Source organism: Aptenodytes forsteri, unplaced genomic scaffold (genome assembly GCF_000699145.1).
Source record: "Aptenodytes forsteri isolate BGI_AS27 unplaced genomic scaffold, ASM69914v1 Scaffold125, whole genome shotgun sequence".
NCBI classification, from domain to species: Eukaryota; Metazoa; Chordata; class Aves; order Sphenisciformes; family Spheniscidae; genus Aptenodytes; species Aptenodytes forsteri.
Genome location: NW_008794447.1, coordinates 4,582,450 through 4,609,993, shown reverse-complemented (window position 1 = coordinate 4,609,993; position 27,544 = coordinate 4,582,450). Strand labels below are relative to the sequence as shown.

Here is a 27,544-nt window from a genome sequence, read left to right as displayed (position 1 = left end):
CGCCCCCCCGCGCAGCTGCAGCCGTGGCTCCTCTGAAGGGGCGTTGGGGGGGCTTGAGGACCTTACTTGCGACGGTTTTCTGTCACGTTTGAAAGTTGGGGGTACTTGGCTGAAGGCGGGTAGCAGGGTCCGTAGGTGCCGCTAAGGGGTTAATTTGGTAGAGTAATGGAGCTATAGGATACCCATCCCCGTCTTGCACATAACAGCGTCTGCTGAAATGTGATGGAAACCACAAGAAAGGTATTACACGTAGATAAGTTGAGCAGAGTTGTAACTTGACATTGTATCAGCCAGGAAACGGGGGGTGGGGGATGGTATTTATTTTCTGAACTGTGATCAAGTGGAGCTCTGTTTTCTTCTCCCCAAAATGACACACAGATTTTGAAGCACGGATGGCAGAGCTTGTGCTGTCTGCTTGCCTGGTCCCCAAAGCTAACCCGGTGCCTTATCTGAAATAAAAATAATAGGATGAAGTCTTTGTGGAGCTATGTTTTCCTCTGATGCATAATTATGTTTCCATTTCTCTTCCTCGCCAGAAGAAGTTTACTTGTTTATTTACCCATTAATGGTGTGTTAAAATAGATACACTAAAATCAGGCTATATATATGCCGTTTAAATCTGGCTTTGAATCTCAAAAACAAGACTAATTTTCAGTCTTCACTGGTTCACAGGCACCCTCTATATTTAAAGGATGTCTACATAGCAAGAATGATGGGGGAAAATGTCTGTTTCTCTGTCTGTATCAAAGCAAGAGTTTATGTAAATAATTGGTTACTAACAAAACTTCTTATATTAGGATAAGTATTTACAAGTGTGATAGCAGTCTTTAAAAAGGCAGTGTTCCAGTTGTTTGATGGGTTTTTTGGTAAATGTTATTTTTATTTTACTTGATTAAATTTGAACTAGCTTTAAAGCCCTGCGGTATCTTTTTTGTCCTGTGAACCTGCATATTGGATGGGGTTTGTGCATGTAAGTCCTCATTACTGTAACTATCCATGCAGGACTGAATGCTGTTTACTTCACACATTCTGATAATTCCACTAAAATTAAGATACAAGTCACAATATTAATATGAGCAGAAATTAGTCCTGTGAGATTTTTACAGCCCTGATGACATTAATGGGAGCATGTGGCAGTTTTACTTCTTCAGAACCCTATTTTTGCTTTTTTCCCCTCTGCTTTCTGAGTTTCTACAGTGCTCAAGATAAGATTAAAACTTTCTTTAAAATAAAGCTTTTCTTTTACTGGCTCTCTTGGACTACCTAAAGCTTCAAGTTCCAGTTCTCCATGGGTTCCTCAAACCTTGCAAGTGCTGCTGATCTCTCTTTTGCTCTGGTTTCTCTGGAGAGACTTATGCGTGAGGCTGCCTTAGTTCTTTTTGATCAAAGAATTCTGTCTTCCTCAGGCTAAGGTATATCGGTTTGAGCAGGTGTACCCAGGTGCCTCCTACAGATCCTCCTTTATGACTGTCTCAGCTTCTGATCTGACCTGAAGACTTCACAACATTAGGTGAAGGTTTTGTGAATCAAAACGTGTGATTAATACTGTGCTTAATACCTGTAAGTCTACTCTACTGCAGGAAGAAAAAAAAATCCCAACAAAAAAAAAATTGAGTAGAAGATCTGCCTGGAGCATCAAAGTCAGCCTGTGGAGGACAGCGCTGCTAGTTGATGGTAAAGAGTGGAGGCTGTGAGATAGTCTGCAGGTGAAGTAATTGTTCGAATAGGCCTAGGCCTAAATTCACTATGAATTTTGAGGAAAAGTAGTGGGATTCATATGTCTGCTGAATTATTTAGCTTGTTACAGAGATATATTTTTAGCATATGAATTCTGCAGAGAAATAGGAAAACAATACTTTTTGGATTTATGTAACAGATTTACAGGAGAAAGTAAGATAGTTTGCTAGGAGAGACAAACTGAAAGGCGGACAATTACTCCCAACATTATCGTTTCTTCAAAATTTATGATAACTTGAACTAGCTTTCTTAAACACTTGGGCAGTTAACTATGCTTCTCTCCCTAATTTATATTTTCATAACCTTTCCTGTATGCCAAATGCTCTGACTGATGGAAATTTTTAGGAAAGGCTAGTTTTGTTTGCCTTATTACATCTTTGGTATTACATTAATATTTCATTGTTACCATTGATGAATGGTAGATGTTATTTGTCACACTTTTGAGGAAGGATTCCTTCTTCCAAAGTAATCTGGATTTTCTAGTATATTTTCCCCATAATCTGCAAAGGTAGATTCAGTTAATTTGTACAGGTCAGTAGCAGATCATTTCAGGGAAGAGGTTTTTTCCCATTTCTTCTGTCATCATAAGTTAACTAAAGATGGGCAGAATCTCAAACAGCAAATCAGATTTATACAACGCATTCTACTATGAAAATTGCTGTTAGGAGGCAGGATACGTTGTCTGTCTTCCAAGTCTCGTGTACCTTTTTGGCAAGGTATACTGAGATAACATACTGAAAAGTGAAGTGGGCTGTACACGGTATGTTTATTAATTTGTCTTGTAAGAGGAAGTGCATAGAACAAATTGTATTTGCTTAGTCTGTAGGTTTTTCAAGTTTACAGTGATAAAGTTTGCTTACATGTTTCAGCAATGGTTTGAAATTGTTTGGTGTCAGTATCTTTAGTGGGACTATTTAAAAATGTAGATTTATTTCGGCTTCTAAGGTGTTTTAGATCCAAGTTCTATAGAACTTACCACCCTCCTGAATCCAGAAGAGACTGGGCAGGACAGTTCTTCTGTTTACAGTAGTTTCAACTCTGTAGCTGCACAGGAGGTTTAATATTGATTTCCATAGATTAGGATGCTAATAAGCTTTTGCCTCAGCCTGACAAACTAAGGCTCTTCTTCCTCTTTGTCAGTGAATTTGTCCCACAGGTTCCTTTAGATTTTTTTTTAATGTTGAAGAAGGCTCTATTTAATGAAAATACAGAAGACAACACAAGCTGAAGGTGCTTACTTCACATAGTTCGGTTTGTGCTCTGTTACTATGTGCCATGGCATTAAAAATCAAATCCATCTGTGTTTTTTTGGTGCATGTTTTTCATTTTGTTGTATATCCTGTTTCTATGAAATTTCACCCTATGCTGTGACCTCAGTGAAAATTTATCCTGAGTACAGTGGTAAAGTCAATCTGGGCTAAGTCTGTCTGGGGAGCATTTTCTCTTAAACTTACCATATATACATAACTAAAACACTTTCATTTGTATAAATTTCTTTAATTCTGTTAGCTCTATGCTTGTCAATGGGAGTTTCTTGCTTGCTGCAAAAACATTAATTTGGCAAATAGAGGGAAATCTCTTAATATGAGGCACTAAAAAGACTGTTTTTAATTGTAATTGTAAAAGGTGGATGTGTAATGGACAATTAAGAGGGAGAAAGTCTTGTGGGAAACAAGCTTTCATTGTATTTTGACACTTTTTCATGTACCATCAGGTTTTTGTATTGTTTGGTTTTTTTAACTATGATCTTAGCATATTATAGTAACGTTAGTAAGATGCACTGAACCTAGGGTTCATATTTCTGTCACGAAAATGACTCAAAAACATGAAAATGGGTATGAAAGTCTAGGTGCTAAAAGTGACTTGGTATCTTGTGTATTTACTGCTGTGCAAATGGAGCATTAAGCAGAATGCATCAACACTTTGGTATTGTACAGTGTTTCTATTACAGCAGTAACATTGCTGCTCTGCCTGGATTTTGTTTGCTGTGTGTATGTGTAAATGGCTGAAGAAAACAAGTATCAGTAGAACTGAGTTTTATAGGATGAAGTTACTTAGCCAGGACACTCTGCTATAGTGACATAATTTTGGAATAAATCTCTTTAATGGGTTATTCCAGTTTATACTGTAAATGAGAACAGAACTTGGTACACAGAGTAGGAGATACTGCATTTGACATTCAGAATAACGTCAGTCTGCTATTTTTAAAGTTTTAAAAATATACTTTAAATTGATGAGAAGATCTTTAATTTTTCAAATTCATAATCTAAAAGTTGGAGTGTGTATGAAAAGTGTCTTTTTGCTTTAGCCAAGTAAGTGTGTGGGTTGGGTATTTTTTTTTTTTTTTCCCAAAAGGCAGCTATAGAGCTACACTATATCTGGAATTTCTGTGTTACTGTCTGTCACGACACTCAATTCGTGTGGCTTTTGTAGAACCGCCACGTGGCGTAGCCTCTTTGTGTTAGCTGGAAATGATAAAGATGGCAATGTTGCCTCTGTGGGGGAAGTCGATTGTAAAGCAAACTTTCCTGCAGTTCTGCACAACAGCTCTTTCCACAGGAGCAGTGTGATCAGGCTCATCAGGCGGTGATCCAGTGATTAAACCTTGGAATAAAGTTAGAGAATGTAAATGATGAAGAAAAACCTGGTTTAAAAAAAAATGCATTGAAATAAGCCTTCTCAGTTTAGACCTGCTATTGAGAAATACTGTTTAATTTGATCTGTAGTTTCTATACAAGCACAGATGCTTAATCTGCATTAATTAAGTTTTCAGTTGGTGAATCTATGTTAAACATTTTTCCAAATGAATCATATCTGATGATTGTTTAGCCACCGAGTCAAAAAAAAAAAAAAAAGATTTTTTTTCAGCTTTCCTACTATCGGTGTCAGATAGCTTTAAGCTTTGGTATTTTGTTTCAGCTGGCTAGTGTAGTCTTTTCCTTCTAGGAATTGATAGTTTCCAAGTAATATAAACAAAAGTGGTGGCTGCTATTTTTTTTGAAGCTTTTTTGGTTTTGGATACCTCAGGTGCTGATAGTCGGAAGCTTGGAATGTATTAATATAGCCTACACTAGATGGCAGTGTAAAATATGAAGAAGCCTTAAGACATTTGGAATTCTTAACAAACCCAGTAGAAGCTGCCACACTTATGGCTCAGTTCATAGATAAGCGTAGTTTTACTGCACGTACTCCTGTTAAATATGAGGTCACTTATTTTTCATGGTCTAAATTTGTCTTGAATTCACCTTGTTTGAGTAAAAGAGTATGTTTGGGCAGTTACTGTAAGATAGCTGGCATACTGTAGATTCAGTCTACAGTTTAATCTTGGTTAGCTGGCTTGTGTTTGTAGTTAGTTATTGGTTAGGAAAACCACATGTATTTTTGAAAACGTTATTTGAGATGTATATTTTAAAACTAGGACAAAAGCTATCAACTGATAAAACAACAAAGACGGGTGAGACTTCATTTTAATATTTTATAGCTGTGTTATGGCCATTTATCATTTACATAGGACAATCTGGTATGTATATGTTGGGTTTTTTAAAATAAAATAAATTAAATTGTACATAATCTCCAGGGCAAATTACTGATGTCAGATTGCATGTACTGTTACAGTTTATTGTCTTTCCCTTACAGAAAGTGTCTATGTGTTTGAAGTGATATATATAAAACCAGTTGCTGTGATGTCAGTCTTTTTAAAAATGGTACGACGTATGAGCCTCAAAAAGCCCAAACGCATCTCAATGTTATTCAAGCGTTGCAAGGGGGCTTCAGTGAGAATGGGAGTCAGGACAGTTGTTTGTGAGCAAAGTACACCCTTTGTTAGTATACCTTGGAGTGCTTTCAAAGTTTTCCTTTAGCAGTGTCTGATTATACAAAAATTCTGATCAAGGTGGAGGAAATAACATTTACAAGAAACCTTTAAATCAGTTTCCGTACCATCAAGATGTGATAGCCTGGAGATAGGTTCCCCTACTAAAGCATAGAAAGCAAGAGGGATTAGAGGACCCAGCCTATAAAGGTTGTGTGCGTAGATGTTGAACTGTTTTCTTATATATTTGCAAGTGAAATTAGAAAGCAGTTTGGTGTAACACCGTGAAAGCTTTACATTTTTATAAATTGGATTTTTTTTTCTCTGACAAAAATGAAAAGCCTGGTCACAATAGCTTCTTTGGAACTGCATATTGGAAAAAGCAAAGCTATCCATGTGCTGGGATTATTAAATGTACTCAGGCTGTCAAAATATATATGTAAATATATGTAGTACTTTGCACTAAAATTGATCAGTAATCAATCTGGTGGTAAATGTACATGCTTAAGATATGTCATGAAATGCTGAATATGTTTGAGGAAAGAATATTGTACAAAATCCCAACTTCTGATAATGACTCCTTTGAAGTAGAAGATAGAGAAGTACTATAAAACAGTAGGAGTGTTTAGTGAGGAAATAACACTTCCCTTTCGTTGCTTTTCTGCTGTTACTATAATGCTTTTCTCAGAAGAAAACATTAGGTACCATTGACAACTGTAATATCAGTATTTTGAAGATAATGTGAAGGATTTACCAGCTGAAAATGTAGATGTTCAATAAACCTATGCTTGGAGACATACTGCATGTGTGTATATGAGTCTTTGAGGGACACAGTAAGAAGTGTCCCTCTACGTTTATGTAGTCTTTTGAAAATTCAGCTTTAACTTTTATCATTCATGGATTGCAGCAAAGGAAACCTTGTGTAAATTCTCCTTGGCAGCTCAGAATCTTAGTTGTTGCTTGAACTCCAAGTGTAAATTGAGATACCATGTCTCAGTTTGGATCTTTCTGGTTTGGCATTCACAGATAATTGTTTGTTTGTTTGTTTGTTTTGATTAGCATTCTTAATTGAATGGCAAACTGTGGTAAACTTGCACAAAAGAAAAAGCACGTTAAACACCAGTTTATTCAAAAAAAAGGTTGTGGATGCCCATATTAATGTCAACAGGAGTTGTCATACAATTTGCGGCTGAAGACTGATCTAAAGATGTGTGGGAACCTGGCAGAGCAGATCCCTGACAAAAGCATACTGTGAGAAGTCACCGACTGACTCACAGGGTGAAAGGAATACAGATGCTGAAGCAAGATTAAATGGCAGTTAATTTTAGACCTGTATAAAAAGTATTCCAGAAATAAACGATCTGATCTGGTGTCCAACACTCTCACCTCCAGCCACGATCATGGGGAAACTGCAATCCCTTTGTCCAGTTTTGGATTGTATTTTGTAAAGGCTGAGGAGGCTTGATCTGTGCAGGTGTGATGGTATCAGTCTTTCCCCCCCACCCCAGCCTGGAGATCGATCACCCAGTTTCCTGATGTTTTTGTTCTGGGCTAGCACTTGGCTATCGTTTCAGGCCCACCAGCTTGTTCTCTAAAACTTTACTCCTGAGAATGGGTCTCATGGCTGTCTAAGTGTTTGGGATGCTCCTGAGTGTATCATGCCCACGGCATGCTGTGTGATCAAAGATGCATTAGACTACCAAAGTAACCCTCTAAGCTTGCTGCTCTTGGTAGTATGTTGTTACAGGGAAGGTAAAAACTCTTTACTTATTTTACTTTTTTGCATGTGTAGGAGAAAATTCCTCTGTTTCTGTTACCACAGGTGGTTCAGTTGCCAGTTGCAGATATAGCTTTCTTGTCGTTACCTGTGGTCACGGGTGCAAGTTGGAGGAATTACTGATAATGGTCTTGGAAACAAGGTGATGAGTCCCAGATTAAGCAAAGCAAGCAGAGCCTCCGGAGCTCCTAGGAACAAGTCACTTCTCACCTGAGCAGTGGAGACAAAGGGAAGCTAACCCTTTTGGAGTCGTCCACTTATTTTTCTAGTACGGCCAAACCTTGCAGTCTTCTTCCAGCTGGTAGCATTTGTTGGCTATCATATTTAAATGCATCTGATGTTCCACTAAGAAACATGCTACAATTGTTTCCATGTTACTATGAGAAGATACATTTATAATAATTGTTTAAAATACCTAATTCAGCACTTGCTCAACTTGTTGAACAGCTTTCTAATGAGGTGTCCTAGAGTTATCTATGAATATTTATTAAGATTTATATCAACAAGAGAACACAGAAGAACTGTGCTCTTTCAAAAGAAAAATTATGGTTACTTATTTTCAGTGCACTGAAATTACCTTAACAATCAATTTTAGTATGTCACGATAGAATGACATGCTTGGGCATTTTGCCTGAAGCAGTGGTCTATTTTTTCTCCTCTGTTTGATCTAGTTCATCAAAACAATGTAGTGCAGGTAAAGTAGAATTTTACCTGAGGTTTGTGGCTACCTCTTTTTGTAACTACAAAAATAATGAATAGCTTTGTCCTCATGACCTGTTCCAGTTGGGGGAAAAAAAAAATATATGCACCTTTTGCCTATTTTAAATAAAAGACTGATGAAGATCTAGCCCATGTCTGTGGGAATTTGTGTTCTTGACAGATACTTCCTAAGTTCTGAAAAACATCAGATTTGAGAATCTATTTTTGTGTTCTGAAAGAGCGATGTCTCACACTATAGTTTGAAGGTTAAGGTAAAAATATTTTTATGAAAATTGAATTACGAAATGCAGGAATACTGAAAACATAGCAGAAGATATATTTTTAAGCAATTTTAAAAGACAGTACCAGCCTGTCAGTTATGGCCCTAGTTTTTCATTTCTGTATTTTGAGCGGTGTTGCAGCTTTACATCCAGATGATTTGTTAGTTCTGATGTAGTCAATAATTCAAAAGAGTCTTTGTTGTATAGTCAGCAATGTCACATATCTCTCGCCTCCCCTAAGTGATGGGAGCAGATTCTGACCCCATTTGCAGTGCTGTAAGTTTACTGAAGCTCAAGGAAGCGCTCTGTAAGATCTTGGCTTTTGGGTTTTGTTTTCTAAAAAAAATTTCTTAGCTTAATTGAAAAAAATCAAATTTTAAAAATTATTAGTAATGTAGCCCCTCTTGTGTTGATTCTGGAAATGCACAGAAGGGACAGGATAGTCAGAGACACGGAAGTGTTGGTATCTTGGAAGGAAGTATAGGTCCCATCTTGAAAACACTTATTGGGCTGAGGCTCAGACTCGCATTTTGGTCAAATGTACTGATACCTTGAACAGGCGAGGTAAGACGTGCCTCTGTTAGAATGGCAGTGAGAATCTGGAGGAGAGCTAGTGTCTGCAGAGTAGGGAACCTCTGGGGAGTCATAAAAACATCAGGGCTAGCAGAAATTTTCCTACCAGATGGGAAATGAAGGGATATGCCATGAACAGTCTCAGTGTTGCAGCTTTCCTGAATCTTTAACAATGAAGTTAAGTCTTCGTGCGCTTGGCCACTTTCCATCTTACTTCAAAGGTTGTTTTGTCCCTGTTTATGTTTAGAGAACTTCTGTGTATATGAGGAGGTGATGAGCTGGCTGCCTCCTTAATGTTCACATGTGAGACTGACTCCCTTTATGAGGCAGGAATGCAACAGGGTGCATTTGGGTCACAGAGAGCATCAGAATCTTCAGTGTCTTTAATTTGGATTTGTGAGTATCTTGATGAAACATTTCTGGTTCTCTTTTACTATTTGTATTAGCCATGATAGTGTGCCCTGTTCTTTGTCTTTTGTGTTGTTCATACAACACAAAGCACAGAAATCAAACTTTCCTATCTATTTCCTGGTTTTCTTTTTCTTTTGCCTGCCTGGTATGATGTCCTGGCCTCGCAAGGTCTCTAATGCCTACTTTCTAGACACCCTACAGTAAGCTTCAGATCTAGACACCCCATGGTAAGCTTTTACCATCCAGAGCAACTTTGTCAGGCTTGAGAAAAGCGGGCCAATGTGAAACCTCATGGAGTTCAGAAAAACTAAGTGCAAGGTCCTGCACCTGAGTCAGGGCAATCACCAATATCAGTACAGACTGGGTGATGAACTGTTTGAGAGCATCCCTGCTGAGAAGGACTTGGGGATACTGGTGGATGAAAAATTAGAAATGAGCTGGGAATGTGCGCTTGCAGCCCAGAAAGCAGTTTGTATTCTGGTCTGCATAAAAAGAAGCATGGACAGCAGGCCAAGGGAGGTGATTCTCTCCCTCTACTCTGCTCTCATGAGACCCCACCTGGAGTACTGCGTCCAGTTCTGGAGTCCTCTAGCACAGGAAAGACATGGACCTGTTGGAGCAGGTCCAGAGGAGGGCCACAAAAATGATCAGGGGGATGGAACGCCTCTCCTATGAAGAAAGGCTGAGAGAGTTGGGGTTGTTCAGCCTGGAGAAGAGAAGGCTCCGGGGAGACCTTATCGCGGCCTTTCAGTACTTACAAGAAGGAGGCTTATAACAAAGACGGAGAAAGGCTTTTTACCAGGGCGTGTAGTGACAGGACAAGGGGTAATGGTTTTAAACTGAAAGAGGGTAGATTTAAATTGGACGTAAGGAAGAAATTATTGATGGTTATTTGGAAGATGAAAACATTTGAACGTGTTCTAATTTGTTCATAATAACAAGTTTAGTTTGTTTCAATTCTTAATGAAAATGTAATTTAAGTTTTATATGTAGAACTACTGTTGGTCAAGCAGACCTTGAACTAAAGTAAATTCTATTCTCACATACTGTTAAGCAGTCAGTTTTTTGTTTTTTTAATGAAAGGTGCATATAGTTGTTTTTTGGAACTTAATGAGAAGTGTTCAGTATGCCTGTGTTCATTAGCGAAGAAAACTTGTAAATGTAAAGTCTCTGACATACTACAGTTAACTTGTCCTCTTATTACAGTCAGCGATACTGGTTTTTGCTTGCTCTTCATACGTGGTTATCTTTCAGCTCGTTCTATTTCTGTCCAAATAGTGTTGTTGCCATTCTAGCCCAGTGAAGGATATTCATAGCTTTCAGACCTAGTTCTTATCACGTCCAGACTACTAACAGAATCAGACAGTGTAAGCCAGAACCTAGCGTTGAGGTGGTAGATGCATGTAGCTTGCCATGCTCTTCTCAATAGAATTTTCTGCATCTGACAGATGATGCAACCAAACAAGTAAACAAAATTCAGAGCTTGTAATATCTGTAGGTAGCAGGTGTCTGTATAGGTCATGGACTGCAGTGGCTCAGGTAACTGAAAATAAATAAAATAATTTATACTGTATTTAAAATAAACACTGCCTTAGTCCATCAACTTAAAAGTCATCATATGTGAAGAAGGGGACACAAAGTGTAAGTAAGTTCATAAGATTGAACGGAGAAAGACAGACAGATAATTCTTTTTGTTTGCTATGCCACACACACACAAAAAAAGAAATGCCTTAAAAGAATTACCAGGCAATTATATACCAGGAGATAATTAAGCCATCAAACACTGGGAATTTCACGGCCATTGTGGGTAAACAACTCTAGCTGCTCCAGGCAAGGGACCAACTTAATTAAAAAAAAAATATCTAATTTAGTTAACCCATTTATCAAAGAAATATGTTGGAAAACCATTAGTCTTTTTACAGACATTAACACTTTGCCTATAAGTGCAATATTTTAGAAAGGGAACTTTCTACGCTTTCTTTGGCATTACTTTAAAAATGTACAAACAGCATGGTGTGCAAAAGTGTGGTGTGTTTTTTTTTTTAACCTAACTACCTGATACTTCATTCCTTTTTTTTCATCATAGAATATTTAATTTTCCTTTTCTAAATAAGGGGAAAGCTGAGATCTGTAGCAGGAATTGCATTTTCTTCTGTTTATTGTAAGAGAAATATCTTACGACGTTTCTATTAGTATTTACTGTGTACTCCACAAGTATAAAACTACCTCTCAGTTGGTCTTGTTGATACATAGCTAATTAAAGTTTGGTTTTTCTCACTTCTACCAATAAGTCTGTTAAAATACATTTTTCTCGAAGAAGAAGCCTCATTTCATTTATGGATAATGGTAGTTTTAATGAGATATTGACTGTTAGAAAAATATGCTGAGGTATTTCAAAATTAAGGAAAAAACAAGTATAAAACTACCTCTCAGTTGGTCTTGTTGATACATAGCTAATTAAAGTTTGGTTTTTCTCACTTCTACCAATAAGTCTGTTAAAATACATTTTTCTCGAAGAAGAAGCCTCATTTCATTTATGGATAATGGTAGTTTTAATGAGATATTGACTGTTAGAAAAATATGCTGAGGTATTTCAAAATTAAGGAAAAAAAAAAAAAACCACTGCAGAACTCTGTTGTATTAATTTCTTTATCTGGCCACAGCAGACAGCAGAGATTTTTTTTTAATCATTTTTTAATTGGGCTAGGAAAGAATGAATAGTAAGCAAGCCAACATACAGTCTGGAAAAATATTAAAAAAGTGTTGCTCCATAGTAAAGATATAAATAACTTTACAATTGGCAGAGTAAAGGCAGATAGACATTTGAGAATCACAAAGTTATATTGGCATACCAGAGAACAAATCCCACATCACATGGAAAATGCGTTGTTGTTCAAAAAGCATTACATAAGCTGCAGCGCCACGTTGGAGTAGGGGGTGAACTTGGACAACTGTGAAGCCAACAATTTTGAAGCTTGAAGAAGCCCTGTTTTGTATTCCATGTGATTTGGAATGAATGGCTCTTCCATATTGGTCAATGTGAGAAGGAAAAGACCAATTATTTTTTGAAGGGAGGAGACGTGGAGAGTTTTTTTTTAATCTACAATACAAAAATCTGAGAATATTTTTTGCCATGTTTCCCCTCGGTTACTGTGTTGAGAGAGACTTCTGCTCCCAAAGGTGAAAGTGTTACAAAATTAGCGTGAATCCAATTTTTACTACTAACTCCTGTGGTATCCAGTCTCCTCAAAATTTCACTGGGAATAGGAGCTTTAATCAGCAGGCAAGTTAACCTGGACAGCATTACTATGATTTTTATTGCACAATTTATCCAGGGATTTGGCTAGGGGATTCAGAATGGCCCGTTAAGTATCTGTCATCCTTGTCCTTACCAGTCTGCATGTCATAGTCAGATAAAATACTATTATATGTGGTTGGGGTAATAGTATCAAGTGAGACATCCTCCTCCTGTAATTTACTATTCAAAGCAAGTAAGGTTGAGGAATAAGAAGTGAGTGGATGAGAGCATCAGTTGGGAAATTTGCTGCTCGCGTGTTTTTTAACGGCAGGGAAGAAGATCAGGGAGAAGAGGCAGGTGAGATCTCGAAGCTCTGTATAAAGAGTATAGTCTCAGTAGGTATGATTCCAGGTCCGGGACTTTAACATTTTCAAAATATTCAAAGAAATTCATAGATAAATGATTAAAAATAATGTTTTGGTCTGGCCAATCATCACTCGTCTCTGAGTGAGCTTGAGCAGAACGTCATCTGTGCAATCAAGCAAACGCTATTTGCACTAGGTTATGCACCTTATGGTGGTGTGGATGCCGTCTTGGCCTGCAAGCCTCGTCTTGTCTGTTATTGCACCATCGTGGCTACAGCATTACCAGCTGAACATACTCATTAGCACATGGGAAGTGTATGGAAATGGTCATGGCTGGATTGCCCAGGCAAGCACTCAATTGCTCAAGTAAAGATGAGTGTGTGTGTCAGCTTGAGGCTGGACCGTAACTAGAGCTGCCAAGTCTAAAACTTTAAAATCACCGTTAACCTAAAAATTCAGAATGAATCAATGTAATACTTTCAACCTTCCATTTGAAATAACATTTTTACTTGTACTTGGTTTCCTAAATTGTTACGGAGTATGTGATGTGGTATTTGCAAATAGCAGCACTACTTCATAAATTACTGGCATTCTTGCTGGTCTGTGTAGATGCATTAGTCGCTAACTGTTTTACTGTAGTTGGGGAACAAGCTAGAACTGAGTGCTCATGTATAAATGAACGTGTATAAAGCTCAGTGCTAGAAGGGCAGCAAGGGAGAAAACATAGGCATGCCAGAGGTACCTGTGAAACCAAAAGGAAGAAATCAGCATTCTCATAAGAAGCTTCTGCTGCTGTGCTTACGCTAAATTAACAGTATGTAACAAGTTTTCCTGTTGTGTCTAGTTGTACTACTACCTTGTGCCTCTCTGACATCGTTTTGGAAATGTTTTGAGTCAGAGCGTGTGCACGTGTATCTCTTCTAGCTCAGTGGGGCAGTGATTCTTGGTAATAGCAACCAGATTCAACTTCAAATTCATATTATTACAGGGCATAGTTATCTAACACATTTTTGCAAGTAATTTTCCAATCTTACTTTTAGTTGTGGATTTAATATTTAAAATGTGAGGATTCTTAATGTTAAGAGTAATATTAAGGAACATTAATATTTAATTCGGTGTCATAAGAAATAGCTTACAGTCATTTTTGCAGATGAGATAGGTAAGAGATCTCTCATAGTTCCTTTGGAATTTTGGTGCTTATTAATCACTCTTTGCTTAAGGGATAAGGCATAAAATCTTCCTTTGTATGTGTCTGTCAGAAGTTAGATTACACTGGAACTAAATAAACACTAAGTTGGAAGGAATTTAGATTAAGATCCATATTTGTAGATTTTTAAATTACCTTAGTCCTGAAAAACAAAGCTGAAATTTCTCATTTGTGTCAGCACTACAGTAAACCGGTTGGCACAGTTCATACTTCTGTGCTGGTCTGTCCCTGGCACTTGATATTTTACAGCTCTCTTCTTCATTCACAGAAGTGCGTAAGTAGAAGTGGGACGCAGTGGAAAAGTTGTTTCCTTAGATGTATGCTCGTAAGAATTTCAGTCTGCAGAGCAGTTTGCTGGTCATAGTTGATGACTGAACTGGAACAGAAGGTTCAGGTCAGACCAAGAAATTAACCTCGATTAAGGTCTTCAGTTTTAAATCTGCATCCTTACTAAAAACAGAACACGTTGGTGATTTTATTAAAAGTCTTGCTGTGGATTATGGTTTGAATATCTTTTCTGAATAATTTTTTTCAAGATTTCTTCTGGTTCCCCTGTGCCTCTGCCCCCTGAGGTGCAGGGGCACTTTTGTTTGTGCTCTTAGCTGCTTACCAGCCCAGCTTCCTATTCTTCGGCTTAGTTGTAACACAATATCATTAAGAATTATTTAATGATCTGGTTAGAACTATGTATTGCAATATACTGAAATGATATGTTCAACGTTTTGTTTCTTTGTTCTTTGTGTCTTTAAAAGTGGTAGTTCTCTGTCTTAATCTAAAATGTAATGTTAATTCTTCACACTGAATGCAGGAGGTTTAATTCTTTTCAACACAAAAGTATAGAGTTTCTGGCTGGAAAATGTCTTTTTTTTTTAGTGGAATACATAAAACTGTTTAAGAGCATTTTAAGTACAGCCTTGTAGAGAATTTCTGCTTCTATATTGAAAAAATTACCATGTTTATCTGGGAAAGATTTGGGAATAGAGTAGTTTTTGTAGAGAAAGCTTATGTTGGAAATGGTGGAAATCTAGCTTTGTGGGAAGAAAGACTAGGTAGTTCCTTTAATGAGAGCCAGGGATAATTGAAGTAGGAGGTAGGTATGAAGGATCAGGATGAGAACTTTTTAGTAAGAATGAAAAGGATGGGCACTGATAGCCTGGAAAGCTGGAGGTGAAGTGACAGTCCCTTTGTTCATTTTGCTGTCTTCATTGTTTTCTTCCTCAGTTTTTGAGGCTGTTTTCCTGACAAATTCTATTAATTCAGTGTTGAGAAAAAGATGATGAAAGTTTGAAGTGTAGTGGTGCATGTTGTTTTAGACTAAGGAAGTCAAATGAGAAGTAACAAAGTCTATCTAAACTGTCGCATTATATGTCTTGTCTCCTGGTTTTGGTGGTCATAGGGCAGCTGCAAATAAGTTGATTGCACAAACCTTAGGGCAGTTTGAGAAACTCTTAGACCAGAAAAATGAGAAATGACAGAAATGCTGGGAGAACAAGGGAAAAGATGACATTTCTGTATTTCTCCTAGTTTCTGCCTTTGTTTTTCTTTATAAAACTTAAGTGAAGCTTACTTCGGGGCATGACAGATAAAACCCTCTCAATTGCATGTCGAAAGTAGTCCTTTGTTTTCAAATTGCATTCCTATGCCCATGTAGATATGACATTCAAATATAAAATAAAACATTTTAAAATTTTAATATAATTTATCAATAAAATGCAATTTATTTTGGATAGTCTACAAATAAATTGCCTCGTGACTGTCAAAAATCTTCTGCAAGCCATAATCAAAATGCTAATTAAAAAAACTAATAAAAAAAAAAATCTAGTCACCCTTTTCCATTTGAAGAGAATGGGGAGTGATTGTAATTTTTTGATCCAACACAGGAATAAGTAATCTTAATTAAGCAATCTTAATCTGTAAAACTAAGACTGACTTCTTATCCCACTGGGACAGGATGACTGGTTATAAGGCACTTAGTAGTAACGTTTAGTGGTATATAATTTGTTAGATGGAGAGAAAGCTTTATTCTATGAGCAGATGAAAATTTGATTGTGAGGGAATATCAGAAGACTTGGAAATGTATGTTGTAGATAGGCATGAAATAAAAGATAATCTAATGGTAGTCACTAACTTGCACTTTTTCTGCTAGAGTCAGTATCTTCTTAAATGAAGGTTGGTTGCTGTGTTTTCCCCCACTCTAGGTGGACTGTACTGGAAAGTGGACCGTACTGGATCCACCTAGTCTGGGTCCAGTAACCCAGTGCCATGAGAAGGTGATAACAAGTTCTTATTTGTAATAGTTTCTCTTCTTTTGTCACTTCTTACCTCTGACAGAAAAAGGAAGACAGAAGAGCATGCAAAGCCTTTCCAGGTAGCATTGAGTTCCACCATATGAAATAAGAGTGATAGGAGTATTCTGCAATCAGTTGATACAGGACAGCAGTGTATTTATTGTACTGGATGACTTGTCACCCAATAAAGTTTCCTGAATGCTGTAACTGAAATGCATAATTTAGTAAAAAAAAGTTCAGTTTATATCAAATGCAGCGCTCAGTTGGAATCTGCATGTATCTGCCAGCAGCCGCTGGTGAACTGGTACTCTTCACTCCTTGAAGCATAATTTAGCAGACCCAACAAAGGAAGGGGGCAGAATTGGTACCATGGGATTGAGTCCCCCGATGACATAAAAAGAGGCAAATTATATTTTTCTGGGCCAATGATCTAGGGGTCAAAACTTACTGTTGTATTTTTTTAACTGCTTTTTACTGTGGTTTTCTTCCTTTAGTTTTAATATGCAAATTACCAGTCAAATCTATTAATTACTTTATCAGCATCCATAGAAATGAAATAAAATGGGAGAGAATGCAGCTGTCGGTGGAAGCTGTGCTCATTTAATGACTGTAAAATTTGACCTCAAGCTAGGCCTCCTTTTATTTCCTTTCCTATGGATAAGGGATTTGATGGAAGCATTTTGGTATGATAGCATTTCAAAATTTTGACATATATTTGAATAGATATGGACTCCGTGCTTGAATCTGTACTTAGCCTTTCACTTAACCTGAAGACTTACAAATGCAAACAAAATAAATGAACAAAGCATTCAGTAAAATCATCTTGAGTGATGCCTGCCATGTAAGAAAAACAGCAAACTGACTGCCAGACAGTTATCAGACCTAAAGGAGACAACCTCAGCTCTGGCCAGATATGGCAAAGAGTTGCAGTAGAACATGGTTACTGCAAAGTAGGTATTAGGAAGTAAGCTATCCTTTCTGTATTTTTGTATTTTAAATGCTCTGGTTTAGAGTAAATAGCATAAATGCTGCTGATACGTCTTAAGCTGTATGAAACATCCTAGAACAATGTCCCCCACCTCTGATACATGGCAGCTGGTGACACAGCTGTCTTCTGTGACAAGTCAGTCTGGCACTGCTGTAGGCAGAGCAGGGTTACTGAGAAACCTGAGATATGTTTTGTCTTCAGGGCTCTTTTTCTGTTAACTAAATAGATGTCCCAGCACTGATCATCATCTCCAGATGATGATGCAAGATCTGAAGTACAGTACTGGATTTTGGGACAATGGAAGATTAAGCTGTTACATTTCTCTCTTCAGGGTCAATTGGGATTGCTCTAATTTATGATAGTTTTGAGCTGATGCCTCACAGTCTCTGTGCTGTTCAGATTAGTCCAAGCATAAGGTGCTTTGGGTAAATTGCTTCTCTCGTGCTCAGATTGGCTTCCAGCACGCCTCTCTCCCTGGGGTGAAGGGGGATGTAGGACCATTTTGTTGCTGAGGAGATGAGGGTTTAGTGTACCAGCCACATTATGGCTTCTTTTAAGGATTAGCCCAGGATAGAGAAGTGAAATACTTACTTTAGATACTACTCCCCTCCCTTCCCCTTCTCTCCGAAATGGTTCCAAACACTGTGCAACCAGATACTTGAACTATACATTGGTAGGTGTCAGTTTTTCTGTTGCTGGATTTTTATTTGTTTATTTATCTTTACTGTGTTGGGGTGAAATGCAGAAGCCATTTAACAGAACTAAGTAGCCACCATTAAGGACAAAGGGAAGAATAGTATCTATCTGAAACTTCATAGGGAATTGTATCTTGGAGTCAGTCAGATTTTGCCCAGGATGCTGTAATTAATGCCCTTAATGAAAGGCAAGTCTTCATTGCTTAGACTCTTAACACCAGCTGTCATGCGTATGTTCATCCCAGTGTCAGAGGGTGCTGTGCGACTATGAAACTATCAGTTTTTCACCTTTTCTTTTGAGCTGTAGGTACCCAGAAGCCCTTTCTATCTTGGCACAGTGAGGAGTCCATGAAAGCTCTTAGACTGCTTGCATTGTGTGTATGTATTTTTGATCTCCTTACTGCTGAGAATACATAATAGACAATTCAATACACTCCCCAGATTTTGCTGCAGCAGTGGAAGAATCCTTAACTCACAATTTTAGTTTTAATTATTTTTTCAAATGTAAGTGAAATTGTAGCTCACCTCAGCGTGAATATTCTATTGAGAATGTGAATTTAACTAGGAAACATTCTCAAAATTAAACCTCCACTTCAGATGGATTCTTTTAATAAAATTTGACTGATTCTCCACAGTGTTTTTTGTGTTCTCTATCAATAATACTTACACATAAGCTTTTTTTCTGAAGCAAATTTCAGCAAGCTGATCAGTTGTTGCTTTCTGCTCCATTATCCATTCAGCTGAGCTTGATTTGTGTTGGTAGCAGCAGTGGAATGTAAGGAGCAGAAAAATAAATTGCTGGTTCTGCATGTCTCCTGACCAGAAGCGTTTGTTAGTTAGCTATGCCATTCTTCTTATCCTTCCAGTCAGGGCAGTCTGTACAGAAATGAATTTCTTCATCAAAGTGAGAGAACATACCACTTATTTACCATTTTCATCCTGGAAATGGAAAATTACTTTTCCTCTGGAAGGCACGAGCATTCAGACACATCTAATGTCTTTGCAACTGTAAGAAAATAAATAAATCAAGCTGTCAGGCCTATAATCTCTGTCCAAGAACTCTGATTCTTCTAAGGCTCAACGTGTGGAACCAGAATTTTGTCCCTTTGAAATGAAAGTCCTGTGAGTAAGCAGAGGTCACTGTTTCACAATTCGTTAAGTATATCATCAACCTTTCTAATATGTCTGAAACTTTTGCTCCACAAATATACCATGCATTGGGTGATTGAATGTGAAGACTGAGGTAGGATTTAGGGGTTTTTTTTCTTTCTTTTCTTAGTTAAACAAAATGCGTACAGTGGAGAACTATGGTGTAAGAGGAGCAAAAGTGGATTGAAGTTGTACAGTCATTGATCAAGTGATCAGTCATTGAAAGGCAAAGCGTTTGCAGGATCACAGCACTAACATCCATCTATTTGTGATTTCCAGGGCCTGTTTTATCTACCAAGGTTTTGAGATATATAGAGCCACCTTGTAAAGACCTCTGCTGAGTAATGATTTATTTTGTTGCCGACAGGGTGACACCAGTCTATAGTTAGCGATGTCTAGTCTGTAATCAGACTCAGTGGGGCAGATTAGGTGCTCTCATAAAGGGAACATGACTGGAGAAGATTGGCAGGAGAAAACAACATAGATACTGAAGCAGCTGGACTTAGATAATCAGCACTCCAGGTGGGCAGAGGGATTTGTTTCTGAATGCTTTGCTTAAATTTTAGACTAAGAAATAAAACTGTGCCATCCTCTAGACATAGCACTGAGTCCTTTCAGATCTTGGGAAATTGTTTATTTGCATACATTTATCTGCTTGATTGTGTGTTTTTTTTAATTTGCTTAATGGTGGTGATCAGCTATACTATTACAAGAATTAATCCCATCAGGAGCAGTCTTGCAAATATGGAAAACCATAACCTTCAGGGATTATGATTCATCCATGTTTAAAAGGAACATTCAGGCATTAAACCCAAGTTTTATAACTGAACATCCCGAGATCCCTGCCCCCTGGCTTAGTACAGGGGAATGGGAAATAAGAGTAGAAAGCAGATGATGAGCTCCACTGTGTCTTGCTGAAGTGGCTGGGGAAGTTACTGTCCTTACTGGTTGGTTGTGGTGTTAGTGCTGGGCAGCAGAAGCCAATGGTGTTCTGGCTCTTCAGCTGTCACTGGTCTCAGCCAGGTGTTCTAGTTTGTGTTGATACCAGTGCTCATTTGTGTTGAATAGCAGATGTTGAGGATCAGCATACCTTTAATTTTGTCCCCCTTGCTGTAGGGCTGGTGCCTTCTGCAAGTAGGGAGGAGTGGCACCTAGGAGTACTACAATTTAACACTGTTACTGCTAAATTCAGGAAAGCCTGTTTGAGAGGGAGAGAGTAAGCTTTGTAGAAAATAAAAATCTCAGGGAAGAGAGAAAAAGCAGAAGGAATCAACGCTAGTTTCTTGAAGTCAGTGTCTTGACATGCTAAGCTCAGGTAAGGTAGTTGGGTGTAATTGTTTTTGCTTTAAAAGTAATTCTTGACCTATTATGTATTGAGTCACGCTACTGTTCTTTTTGTTTCTGTGTTCAGGCTGGTCCTGGCTCATAAAGGGGAAGCTCCGAGAGGTATCTAAAAGCTGTTTGGCCTTATGGAGCAATCATCATTGGAATATAGGCTTTATATTATGTAGCAGCCTAAAGAGAACTATGGCAAGTATGTGCTGTCTGCATCAGTGTGCTCTGATGAAAAATCTGCTGGTTTAGTTGAAGCTAGCTCCAAAAAGACTGTTAATAGTGTTAATGTTAATTCTTCATCAATACAAATCCTGTGAAAATAACTGTACGTGTCCATTGCAGCATCATGTTAGATTTATTTGTTAGATGTTTCTGGTCACACAGTGCCTGCACGTAGGGAGTGCCTGGTAGCTTTGTGTTTCCTCCGTGCCTTTTTTTTTTTTTTGTCCTTACCCCACACAAAACAAAAAGCCTAACAACAATAAACCCTACAATATGCAGGTTTTGGTCCTATCTGCATCTACAGAGATCTGCTGTGAAGGAAGTCTTGAACTATCTATACCTTACTTATTGGTGAGTCTCGTAAGTTAGAAAGTATGGATTTGTACTTTGTATGTTTGTAAATAAATCCTCCATTATCTCTGTTCTTTAATTCTTCCTAGCAGCTCTTCGGTTTTGTGTCCCTATGAGAGCACTGAATTAGTATCTTTCTTACCTATTCTTTTATTTTGGGACTAGCTTGTCATTTTCTTCTCCTCTTCAATAGCAGAACTTGATGTCTTAGTATTTCATGTCCTCTGAGGATATACCATTCTTATCCTCTATAGGCTGTGGTAGAAATTACTGTAATACATACAAAACCTGCTAAAGTGATTAGGAAGTCTAAAGGTTTTACCAGTAATCCTCACTAGTTTCCATTTAAGGATACACATCTAGACTCCAGACTTTCTCCCTTTGGCACAAGGGCCATTTGCAGTTGAATAGGTTGTTCAGTGTCTTTTAAAATTTATAAAATTCATAATAAGCAAGTTGTAGGTTGGTACAAGTTGGTTCCTATTGTGTCTGAAAAAATACAGATGCAATCAGGTGTACTGAGAGTTACCTGCTGTCTAATCCCAGGCTAAATCCAGAATGATTTTTCAGTCATTCGTCTAATACTACCCAGAAGTCCTATCAGTGAGTTGGCCTCTTAATCCCAAATGGATTAATTTAGGTATCACATGTGTTTATATATCCTGCTAATCCTTTATATGATCAATCCTACTTTAAGTTTTCAGTAAATAATTTTTCCTTTAACCCCACTGATTGATGCATGCAGCTTCTTTACTGGCTATCATTTGACTGTCTTGCACCTGCATCAGTGAACTAGATCCGAGTACGTAAGTGTTCTGGATAGAGAACTGGTAGCAGTTTGAGCATAATGTCTGGGTGGAACTTCCATCTTTTTATCGTTTTTGTGAAATACAAGTTGCCAAGTTTGTCTTCAAAGTGATCCCAAAATTGCAACTAGACTAGAAAAAAGTTAATTGAATATTAAAAAAAAATGAATCAATAATAAAGAAAAGATAGTCAAAGACAGACCAGAGGTTTGCTGACCTGTGTATTATAGGTACAGGCAGTATGTGGGATATCAAGCTGCATTTAAAATACTAAGATGCTTAAAAATGACAAGAAGCAAGGTTGCTAGTAAGAAGTTAGGGGTGTGTGTGTGTATATATGTATATATGTGGTCAAGCAGATGTGTTAAGTCTAACCAAGCTCTGTCATTTGCCGAAAAATAATTTGGAAACCAAATGTAAATGACTTAGAGAAGCATTATTATTTTAGCTTTAAAAAAAGTAGTGTGCATCAAAGCAGCTGCTCTTGTTTTACTAGACTTGTCTGATTATATATTATAGGCAAGTTATTCAGACTTTGTCAGGGTGAAGTGCCTGTGGCTTACATTGCGCCTGAAATTAAATAACTGAAAGAAAAGTGAGGTTGTGCAGACAAGAAATAGGGTTAGGTTAATACTTGCAGTAGGGCCAGACTGCCCTGAAGGAGTGAGTTGATGGCTATGAAATGCCCTGGGAGAATGTATGTTGTGCCCTTTCAGCAGATGTGGTAGAACCTGGGTTCCCTCTTGTGTTTGTAGCAGTTACTGTATTTCTCTGTTGCTGATGAGTGAAGTGGTGAGAGGAGTTGCATTTCAAATTTATAAAGATGACTGGCTTTTCTTTTTCTTTCTGTAGAACAGGTGGGATTCTGTTCTGTGAATAGATGGATATTTCTTAGATGCTGTGAAGTAAGTGGAGATAATGGACGCTGTCGTTTTTAGTACTTCAAAAGATGCAACTCTAACTTCGGTTTTAGGGTTTGTGATACAGCCTGGACCAAGAGAGCAGGCTCAGTATTTTAAATAACCTGGCTCAAAGCTTTTTGATAAAGGTATCTGCATATATTTAGCTTTCCAGCAAGAATATGGGGCTTAATCTGGGGGAATTCTAAAGTAATTCAGTGTCTATAAACTTTGGATTTGGTAGAAAATACATTTGGTGTTGAATTCATGTAGAGTGTTTTGGTAGTGTTCCTGTTTGCATCTTCTCTGTATATAAAGCCAAGTGCTGGTAAAAACAAACTTGTTCTGTTAGGGTTACCTGCAACTGCTTCTTTACTTATCCTCCTCCATTTTTTTAACAAATCATATAGTAGTAGAAAGAAGAAAAGTATACCAGCTACTGCTCTGTCTGTTCTTCCACGGTGATAATACGATAAGGAGTTTAAGGGAGAAGATTCCAAGGAGAGATGTCATTTTTCTTTAAAAGTCATATACTGTTATTACAAACTATGTTACTGAGATTGAGAGGGGCATGTAAAATGAAGAAAAATATTCCTATTTACTTCCAGTATGTGTGAATAACATCTGTTCTTCGTAACGAAAACATGAAGACCAAGTGTCTTCAGAAAATATATGCTAAAAAGATTTGCTGTTCTTTCCATAGAAGAAAGCACTATCGCTTCAGGCCCAATAAAATTAGTGTTCCATCATAACTTTCTGAACATTAAGCAAAGCATCTTGTAAATAGTATAATCTCAAAGAATTTTAAGTGTCACATGGACTGGTTAGAAATCTGTCATAAGGATCCAGAACAGAGTTGTTATATTAACCTTGCAGTTTCTCATGGCACAGAACAGAAAACTTTTTGCCTTTGCTGCTTATATCCTGCACGTTTTTTCATTTTGCATTCTCTTTTAGTAAGTAGAGCTTGTTTTTCTATCAATATCTCCTAGTGAGAGAGAGAGCACTATCTATTGTTTCTTATTCTAAATTGCTTCTGACTTCATTTTACACGTGGGGAGTATGGAAGTACAGATTTGTGGCTGCTGCTTTCACACTTTGTCACGATTTTCTTTATTGTTGCTTAAGAAAAGTGACAAGCCACCATTTGAGATTCAGAGCTTTCTTACTACGGTAGTACCATTGCAGCTCTGTAAGTTAAGACTGCATTGTTTTGCTGTGAATATAGAACTAAAGTGTCTCATACTTTTCAGTGACTAAAGCCCATTTCCAGTTTAAATGTTTTCTAACTTCAGTTTCTAGTAGGATACTTTTTTTTTTTTTTGATATCTAGAAGAGTATGTTTAGTAACTCTTAAAGAGAGAATATTTAGAAATAAACCTGTCCTGTATTTTCCTGTGAGTTTGTTTTTTTTTCCTCCTTATTAATGGTTAGAAAATGAGTCACTAGAAGCTCCAGGCAACCCATGGTGGTGAAGGTAATAACCTATTTTACTTTGGGAGGGGGGGAAGGTGAAAGAACTGTTAAGTTGCAATGAGCCTCTCTTCCAAGCCTGCTAACCTATTTTGTTTAATGCGTTGCTTTGTCGTGGGTAGACTAAAAGCATACAGGCTGGAGGTCACATAAGACTCTGACATGTTGGAGGAATGGGGAGATGGGGATACATACAAATGTAAGTTTACAGATGTGCTGGACAAAATAGTAAATCCACTTGAATATAACATGTCTAGTCAGTATACCAGTGGAAGCTTGTGGCGCTAAAAAACAAGGCTGAAGACAAATCTGGCTAATGGAGGGTAATTAGAGATGTATGTTTGTGACTCTGCAGACAGTTGAAACATGGAAGGTTTCTTTTGGAAGAGTCCAGTGACTGGAGAAGCCACATGGCTGTGTGGAGGCTCGCTTGGCACTGAACAGAATTCTCCCAGGCCTTGAAAGAAAGAGATTTAGCAGGATAACAAAGTCATGGATTACCTGAGACCTGGTCCTACAGAAAGGATTTGGAAATTTTAACCATTAAAAATGCATCTACTGGAAGAGGAGTCTTTTAAAAGATGAGCTCAAACTGTAATCCCCGGAGAAACAGCTTGCTGACATTGAGAATTTTGTGCCATTGCTGAAGAAGAACTTCAAACTGAGAAATGTGATAGATTTGCATAATGGCTATGATATACTTTTTTTTCCTTTAAAGTATACTTTAAAATAAACATGAAAAGAGGTAGGAAACCCAGGACAGCACAGCAGATAAAGCGGTGTAACTGTACAGAACAGTGGACAATTATTAGAATAAAAGTTAAGTGCAATAAATAGTTCTGAGAATAATATTCAGGTAATGTAATAAGTGGTTATGACTATGCCAGCTTTGAATGCAGTTAAGTTTGTATTAGCTGAAGTGCAAACAAAGCTGAAACATTTTTGTGCAAATACCAGGAGCTTGGGGTATAAAATGGAATAATTTGAATTGCAGAATATTAAACTGGATATTACAGCCATGTATATATACAGCATAGCAGTCATGACAGAACATGAAAATTGAAGGATACAACCTTTTCAGGAAAGCCAGAAATAGAGATTATTGAATAGCACTATAATACATGGTGCGTTGCTCTAATAATTTAGACAATGTAAGCGAAACAGAAGCTGCTTAGATTGCTGTCAGTTTAGCGAAAGGTGGTAAGAGACTCTGCTGGCGTGTTGGTAGATTTCTGCGGTAGATGCAGTGCTGGATCTGTGGAAACAGGTAACTGTAATGGTGTAAAGACTAAAATTACTGGACACATTGTGAGAGACTACTTTCATGGATATCAAATGGAGAACAAGTGTTTCTGATAATGGTAGGGAGGGCCAAGATATTGTGGTTGAGAGGTCTAACAATTTTTTGAATTTGAAAATAAATCATGGGGCCAAGAACAGGTGAGGCTGGTTTTGAGTACTGTAGTTTCAACTCAGACTTCGTGTATCTTGAGTATTTACATGGTTTTGGTCCGGTATGTTTTTTCTGAGAGATGGGTTCAGGGAAGGATTATGAGGACTGCAAAGCATTCCCTACAGGGGAAGAATTAAAAAGAAACAAAACCAAAACTTGGCTTGCTTTGACACTTCCAGTAAGGGAAAGAAGAGAACATAAATGTAAGGTAAAGGTCAGTGTTGGCATAATAATGTGGATAATTTGGACATTAAGACATTTAGTCTGGAAATTACAGAAGGTTCTTGCCATTAAACCAGTCAGGTGCTGGAACAACATTCCTTTGGGGATATCAAGACAAAGCTATCTAGCTGCTTTTAGGTTTGAGTTCAGTAATAGATGTTGTGAAAAGGATTAGATTGTGATGTTGCATGTAATAGCAGGTTTGATAACTCGGAGGTCTCTTTCTGTTCAGTTTTTTAATGTGATTGGACTAATCCTGTGTGCCCAGTGTGTGCCCTCTGGGTTCCATTGACTGTTTGGTGTCTGGTAGAAACAGTAAGTAACTGGCTGTAGTCTGTTTGTCTCTTTGGATTATCTCTACAAGCTTTACAAGGAGTAACTTTTTGTTACAGTTTCTTTTGAGGATTAAATCCTATTAGGTTGAAATACCACTACAACACTTACAAAAAGAGTTGCCCTAAACCTTTCATTTCCATGTCAAGAGAAATGTTTTATAGGACTTCAGGCCTTTAAAACAGATGATGTTATAACTGACAGGTTTCTGACCCTTGGTAATTTTTTGTGCTTGAAAGGAACAGTCTCTCATTCTCTCACTTTTCAAAAGCAGCAGCACAAAAATAAAAGGCAACAATAGTAATACCCCTCCTTCACCTGCTGCCCCTCCAGACTTCACACCTCTTCCGTCCACCTGCAGAAAGAGTCTGATGTGACTGGTCTTGACGCTTGTGCTAATGGCAAGGGAGTTGCCTGTGCATCTCCCTACATAGCGATTTTAAGTTAATGTTGTACTGTTTTGCTAGAGCAAAACAAAGGTTGAATCTTTGTATTTTGGTAAAGCAGGAGAAATCAGTTGATGTATCCATAGACTAATTAAATTTAGCAAAGTGGTTTTTGGGGAAGCAAATAAACAGTAAATGGCTTAATAAAGAAGTCTTGTGGGTCTGTGTTACTGCTTGGCGGGTGGGGGGGGATAATATTTTAAAACTGAAGAGAAATGTTGGGCAGAAGTTAAAGCTTTGGTCATATTTACCTAGAATGTACAAAGAAAGTTCCAACTTAGTGGCATTCCAAACAAAATGCAAAATTTCAGTCTTCCTTTATTTATTTTAAAAATCTGTATACGGGGAAGGGAAGGAGACAGTTAAGTTTGAGAAACAGCCAGAGAAACTTGGCACTGTGCGTATCCTCCAACTAACATATGCCTAATTGCCTGACTGCGTTGAGGAAATTAAGGAAGAAATCAGTTTTGAGTCACTTATGGATATGTTTTTTGTCTCCCTTGTAAGGTACTGATACACCATAGTGAAGTGGTGGTGGTGGTGGGGAACCACAACAACCTATGCTGGGTAAATTGAGTGGAACACTTTTGTAAAATACTGTTTGTGTGTGTGCTTGCAATCTGCAAACTTTAAGATGTTCTCAGGCAAAGGCAACAGCTATTTACCAACAAAACTCAAACTTCTTTGTCTAAACTCCCACAGAAGCTGCTTCTATACCTTGAAGCAAGGTGGACAAAATAGTTTAGATAATGACTGAAAATTCAAGAATGGGGGGGGGGGGGGGG

General features: G+C 37.8%; 1 protein-coding gene across 1 annotated transcript in view; it reads left to right on the top strand.

The window, feature by feature from the left end:
- Positions 1 to 163: 163 nt before the first annotated feature.
- The window catches only part of INPP4B (inositol polyphosphate-4-phosphatase type II B), a 333,068-nt gene continuing 305,687 nt past the window's right edge, over positions 164 to 27,544 (top strand). The window contains exon 1 of the mRNA XM_009290320.2: positions 164 to 240. The gene's annotated coding sequence lies outside the window, so the exon portion shown is untranslated. The remainder of the gene's footprint in view (positions 241 to 27,544) is intronic.